The sequence below is a fragment of the Camelus ferus genome, chromosome 27 (assembly GCF_009834535.1).
Source record: "Camelus ferus isolate YT-003-E chromosome 27, BCGSAC_Cfer_1.0, whole genome shotgun sequence".
In the NCBI taxonomy this organism is placed as follows: Eukaryota; Metazoa; Chordata; class Mammalia; order Artiodactyla; family Camelidae; genus Camelus; species Camelus ferus.
Window position 1 is genome coordinate 6,543,393 of NC_045722.1, and position 7,544 is coordinate 6,550,936.

Here is a 7,544-nt window from a genome sequence, read left to right on the forward strand (position 1 = left end):
TTTGTGGTAGAAGCCAGAGGAGTGGTCGGGAGACTTGGGAACCAACCCTGGCTCCCTGGTCGCTCTCCACGGAACATACGGCCGCTCACATCCCCTAACTGAGTCTTAGTTTCTTTGCTGTTGGACAATGTTCGTATTTTCATTATTCAAACACTTGACTTAGTGTCAACTATGTGCGAGCCACTTTGCTAGCTCTAGAGGAAATAAAGTGACAAGAAGCTCATTCTAGGCCTGAAGGCAGTACCAACAGGAACACTGCAAAAAACCAGACAGTGGGAAACTGGACGGAAAGTAGGGCTCTGTTTTGGGATGGGACGCAGGGGCGGGGGAGGGAGAAAGACTGTCTCAGTTGAGGAACTGATTTGTTTTCTACTTTCTAAATATAACAGTTACATTATTTAGTTTCCCTCTGGATTTCCAGGAAGTCCAGAGCTGGTCTTAGTTGGATTCTCCCAGAAGTAAACTCTGAGACAAAGATTCCAGTGCAAGCCATTGATTTTGGAGATGATCCCAGGAAGCACTAATGGAGGGCGGTGGCAATGAGACGGGAGGGAAACAGGTTTTGAGAACATAGGACGTGCCTCAGAGTTATCCCACCATGGGGGATGACAGCGGTGTATTCACTCACCAACTCCCCACTCATTATTGGTCATGGGCTGCTTCTGGAAGGCATCCAGTCCAGCATTTCCAGCTTACACTCTGTGTGGCAGAACACACCCCCGTGACAAAGGGTTGCAAATGCTGACAGATTTGGGGGTTTTTCTTTATTATTTTTTAATGAAGGTGCTGGGGGATTGAGCCCTGGACCTCGTGCACGCTAAGCACGCACGCTACCACTGAGCTATTACCCTCCCCCAGGTTTCTTAGTTTTGGATATTTGTGTTATTTCTGTGACTGACTGTTAGTCGTCCACCCCTACCTTGCCTCAACCCCATACATTCTCTTTCAGAATAAGAATTTAGTTGGACATATAGCTACCTAACCAGACACGACCTTTCCAACTTTCCTCACAGGTTAAGTGTGGCCAAATAGCCTAGTTGTGGACAGTGGGGTATGCCTGGAAGGATGTACACCGCTCCCAAGTCTTGCCCTTAAAAGGATGGGACAGACGCTCTGCTGCACACCCCCCCCCCCCGCCCCACTTCCTGCTGGAGGAGATACAGAGACCAGAACAGCCAACCTGGACTCAGACTCAGTGACAGAAGCCACGGGTTGATGATGGAGGAGCCACCCTTCCAGCTCCTGAACATATCTCCTGATGGCTATGGTTATGTAAGAGAGAAATAACCTTCTTTCTAGTTGAAACATTTTATTTTGGGTTTCCTTGTTATACCAGCTTAGCCCGTGCCCTAACCAATACATTCTCCTTCTCTCAGGACTTCTAATTTTTCCTTTTTAGCCTTACTTTATTACTCTTAATGGACAATGTCTTTTAGTATGTTTCCTTCCATCCTTCCTGGAAAGAGGCATGTAATTTAAAAAAACAATAAAGAACAACTAAACCCCTGTGACTGACATTTGCCATATACATGACTGCCAATCATGCTTTGAATTGTCCTTTATTTTTGGGAAGGGTCTGCCACGGTAAATGCAGGCGGACATGAGTGGAAGTGGTGAGAGGAGATTTCATTCAGTAAGTACTAACAGCAGGGGGAATGCTGGGCTCTGATTTACATAGAGGAAGCTGGGCATTTCAAAGGGAGAATGAAGGAGCAGGGAGAGGGAGAGAGCGGGGACTCAGGTAAAAAGTTACAAAGGGTTGGTCAGTGTACGTATGTCTGACAGCTGGCAATTATGGAAATTAGGATTCTCTCCTCCCAAACAGACTGGGAGACCCAAGACCCGATGATGACATCTTAGAGGAATTGCTTTCAGGTTCTTGAAAAAGACACTCCTGACTTGTAGGAGATACAGATACATACACATCTCAAAGGGACAGAAAAAGGGTTCACAATTGCAAGTCTTTTCTAATAAATGCTCTAAGAAAGGGAGATCGGAGACCTTTCATCAGGTGTTGGTTAGAACAGACAGCGAATTCCTTTGTCAGCCCTGAGCTTTTCCATGGACACTTCAGGTCCATGAGGACGATGTCTGTCTTGTTCACTGCTGTGGTCCAAGCACACATCATTTCCCTATCCAAGCACCTGTATCGCAGTGTCGGGTGTCTGTTTCCATCATTTCCTGGGTAATTTTCAGCAACTATAAATTTCACTGAGCTTCAGTGTCCTAATCTCTAAAACAGAGAGAGATAATGAATGGTCTCTGAGATTTCTTCAGTTTCCAAATGCAGTATTACTTTCCAGGGATGACTCCAATGGCCACGGGAAAGGGTGTCACTATGTTGACTCCAGTTCTGGAAGGGGAGAGCAGTATCTTCCCCCCAGGTTTCCCGAATCACCTTTCCCAGGTCCTCCCAATCTCACTACACTTGGTTTGATAACAGAGTAAATATCCCTGTCATCACCACCAAAACAACAGTTGACCCATCTGTTTGGCAGATTAAGAAACAAGAGAAGAAGTTAGAGCACGTCAAGCTTCCAGCAAAGACAAGAAACTGGTTCCCCTGAAAACAACTTTCCCTCTTGGGCTTGAGAATTATGGAGTCAATTTAGTCCAAGCACCTGGAATATTCCCAAACCCACAGATCTCACCGACACTTCCTCAGGGGAAAGGCCCCTGCGGGGGTCGGGAGAGGGGTGGGGAGCGTGGAGCAGTGCTGAGGATGGAAGCAATACAACCCTGGGCTCCTTCACAACAGGCTCCGGGATGGGTTTGGGCCCGCTTGCGTGTGGGTGTGTCAGGCATTCTGGGAATTCATGTCAAACAAAATCACTTCTCTACAGCAGGGAGGTCTGAATCACAAGACACTGACAAGGTTTCCCCACCCTGCTCCTTGAGCAAACCCTTCCCCGCCCCCCTGCCCACCCTGGGGATCGGGGCGCTCTCTGTGTGAGTGGTGCCCAGCTCCAGCCAGAAAGAGCAGGTTCAGAGCACCACCTCTCCCTCACTCCCCCGGGCTACGCTCAGTCCCAAACCATGCAGTCTGGGGGTTGAAAGGCCTCTCGGGAGCAAAGCAATTATGTCCAGAACTGCAAGAAGCATTTGCCCCCAGAGATCCTGTGGTCCAATTTGCATTATGATACTACCTATTTGAACTCTGCCAGCATATCTCCCCTCCCACATTCAGGAGGAAATGCATGAAAAAGATCACCCTGCAAACAAAAATATCACATTATCACATGTCCACTGAATCTGAGCTGTGATAGGTTTCCTCAAAGAATCATACTTAATTGGTCCCATTTCTAGGATGGCCATTTCTAACCTGCCAGCTTGCTCAGCCCAAGGTAGACCAACTGTGTTAAGGTTGGGTGTTTTGTTCAAAGGAAGCTTGGGAGGCTGAAAGTCAGCCCACACTCAACACTTCAAACCCTGTGTTTTGGGAGCCACTTCCTTCCAGAGCCTGTGCCTTTTCCTAATTCACACGAAAGCAGTGAGCTAGTGGTGGCTCTGGCCCAGGACTCCAGATCTACAGCGGATAATGACCACCTCAGAAAGACGCACATGCATAACGTGGCTTTACCCTTCTTTTTTTTCTGAACCTCCTGCAAACTATTATCTTATTTCTCCAAAGCAGAATCTGGTCATTTATTTAGGAAACATGTGTCCTCTGTCTTCTCTGTGTGGGGCAGAGTTGCTACATTAGGAGGTTGAACCAGAAAACATTTCGCAAGAGAAAACAGACAGCACTGACAGATCACTCAAGGAGGAGGTCTGGTAACAAAATAATAATGTGCAATGGTGTAGTTGTGGAGGACTCGCAGGAATAGTTCACTGACCTAGAGCAGCCACGCTGTTACCACTCCTAGGCTTGACCACATGAGGGGAGGGAGCGACTACTGCGAGCTGGAATAAGAGAGAATCACATAGAGCAGTGACATCCAAAGTGTGATTCAGGGAATATGCACACTGTTACCAGACTATGAGAGGGATGTGTGACGCGTGAAATCAGACATTTAGAAAATTCCATTGCATTTGGACATTGCCACAACATCGAAGTATGAGATTGCTGTCAGCAAATGGAGTTTGAAGTTGAGGATTTGTGAAGGAATATCTTCTGCTGATGCAGCTGCAGTGACAGGAAAACATTCCAAGGTATTTATTCAGCAGGATGCTTGTGTCAGAACGTACATCAACCTGCTGCTTCCTTCACTGAGGAAGTCGTGCTCTCTTCCCTGCCACCCTCTCCCTGCGGTAAATAAATAAATAATAAATTCAGCCAAATTTTCCTGTGCTAGGTGCCACAGCAAAAAGTATTCATTCCTTAAAGGCTAGCTAACATGTTCAATTTGAGACAATTTTCTTTATTTTGTAATCATATGGGAGCTGATCATAAACACTGTAATTATATCCTGAAGTATGATGGTTACCTAAGGGAAAATTTCTGTCAAGAATGTTTGAACTTACACCAGAAGTTGACACAACACTGTAAACTGACTATACTTCAATAAAAGAAAAATGTATCTCAAAAAAAAAAAAAAAAAGAATGTTTGAACTACAGAATTGAAATCTTAAACTGCAAAATAAGACACCACTTTGGTCCCAACCTTTTCAGGTAGCAAATTGGACAGCCAGACCTGCTTTTTTGTTTGATATCATGAGTATTTTTTTAAATTGAAGTATAGTCAGTTTACAATGTTGTGTCAATATGAGTATTTTTAATGACCCTAATACTTTCATGCAAGGAAGGAATACAAGCTTGCAAGAATAGAGTATGTACAAACTGGGATAGCACATTCCAAAACTTAACAACTATCTACAAAGTTGGTGAAAATCCTGATACTGCATACCTGTGAAAAATTAACACCTTACACATTTGACAGAACAATTTCAGTTTTATTTTTCATCAAGAGAAGCTCCATGCATAGGAAATTAATAGACCCAGAACTATAACTTAACAGTTTACATATACATCATATTCTGTAGGTATCAATGTTGTTGATCCAACCTAGAATAGATAAATTAATAAGCAAAAAGCAAGATGTTTGTCACATTAAAAATTTTAAATTGATATACACACTATTCTTTCAAAGTGTGTGTAGGCATTTAATATGGGCAGTTACTATATCCTTCCTAATTTTTGGTGTAGACACCATTGTAGAAAGGCAAGAATTTATGTCTGGTAGCAAATCTTTATATTAATCACCTGTATGCAGACTTTTTTTTTTCAACTCATCAGATTTTTTTTTTTTAATTAAAATATAGTTAGTTACAATGTGTCAATTTCTGGTGTTCAGCATAATGTCCCAACCATGCATATATCCTGTATGCAGACTTCCAATGAGCAACACGTATCGTTTTTGCAATGTTTTTCTTTTTTTCCTATGTCATGTTTCTTCTGGTTGTACTTTTCTGAATGTACTTTTCTGAACTTTATGACTTTAAATCAAGTAACAAACATCTGGTCTTATATTTCACAAGTCATTGCTTTTTAATTTTTCTAATAATTCACTTTTAAATAATTCATTTCATTTGTATTTCATAAAAGTATTATTTTGCACTGGATTAGAAGTAAAATAAAACAAACTGACTCTTCACCCCAGATAGTTAGAGGAGGAAGAAGAGGGCCAGGAGAGTGGCTGTGAACTTCAGTGAGGGATGCAGCCAGCCTGAGGCCATCTCCTAGGGCAGAAATCCAGGAAAAAATCCAGGATCTCACTCCCCACCCTCCAGTCTCCTGTTGGGGTCTCGGGCAGAGGGCAGGATGGAGGAGAAAAAAGGCACATCTTGCGGGGCACAGGGGCACAGAGACACAGTTTGTGTCCCAAGTTATGGATTGGCTTTATGAGGTATTAAGCAAATAGACAATCACAAGGCAGTATAATCTGTGCCAGGACAGAAGGAAAACCAGGGTCCTATGGGAGCACAGAGGGCACACATAACTCAGCCTGGACATTCATTCAGGGCAGAGGTAGTCAGGCCTGGAGTGGCTTCCTAGGGCATATGATGTCTGACCTGAGGAATGAAAAAAGAATGATAGCTAGCCAGGAGACAGGGCCGTGGGAAGTGAGGGTCAGGGTACCCCAGAGGGAACAGCCTACGCAAAGGCATCTACGCTGAATGACAGGAACAAGGAACAGAAGTGGGTGAGGCAGGAGAGGTGGGCCTGGTCAGATCATGGGGCATCTTACTCTTGGGCAAGGAATCTGACTTTATCCTGAAATCAGCCAGGTGTAAAGCTTATGTTACAGAAGGAATGACCAAGTAGTTCTCAAATTCGAAAAGCCACAGAGAAAAGCAGGAAGCCTCCAAGTCTGGATTCAGGAGGGAGTGGAAACGCTGATAGTAATAGCAAAGACTTAGGGAGGGCTTACTCAGTGCCACACACTGTTCTAAGCTCTTAAAATGTGATAATTCATTGAGTACTCCCAGCGACACTACCAAAGAGATCCTGTTATTACTCCCACTTTATAGATGAGGCACAAAGAGTTTGGGGAATAGCCTGAGTTCATACTGTTATTAAGTAAGAAGAGCTAGGATTGGAACTCAGGCAGTTGGCTCCAGCATCTGTGCTCTTAACCACCATTCTGGGGCAGGGGAGCAAGCCAGAGTGGGGCAACCAGGGGCCAGGGACACAGGGAGGGTGGGGGCGTGTTACAGCTAACATCTGCCTTCTCTGTTTCCTCTACAGAGAGCTCAGTGAGCATGAAAACTGTGACTACTCCCCCTTCCAAAACGGCTATTCCTCAATATCTTATTTGTCCTTGCCCAAACCCCTAAGATACACAAACCTATCGTCTATGTTGGATGAGATTTTCTCATTTCCATTTTGCATCTGGAATTATGATATAATGGCAAGAACACAAGAGACGGGAGACATAGACTCAAGTCCCAGGCTGGTCCCATGACCCTACTCAAGTCACCACCCCATAGAACTGCTGCATGAAACAATCTTCCTTCTTCTGGTAGCTCTCCTTTTGTCTTTATGTACAATCTGATACTAATTTTCTGTCTTGGCCACATTCCCTCCCATGCTGGACATTTTGGCCATTGATAGCTACGTTATGTTATCATTGGTCTCTGACTATGAGTACTGGCGTTTCCAGTTGATCTGTGTTGCTTACAAAGTGCTTCGTCATCTGCTAATCCAGGATCGTTCTGGGGTTCTTATCGGTGGCACAAACAAGCAACTCAGTGTGTGTGAGTGTGTGTGTGTGAGTGTGTGTGTGTGTGTGTGTGTGTCCCCGTCCCAACAGAACAGGGCACCACTGAGCTTGGGCTGAGTATTAGCTCACGGTCTGCCAGCAAGCTATGTTCATGTGAAAGCAATTCGCTGTTATGTCTCTTGCAGTGACGTCATGTTGCTCATGTTTTATGTTTTTCAGAGTTCATTAGTTTTTATGCATCCTCAGTTAGTATCTAGCTCCATGGATTTCGTAAGTGGAATGCTCCCAAACACCAAGTCACCCCCTTAAAATATAATTGAAAATACAGGCACATTAATTTTGTGTTGCTGACACTGGTTATTAGAATGGCTAAGGGCATAG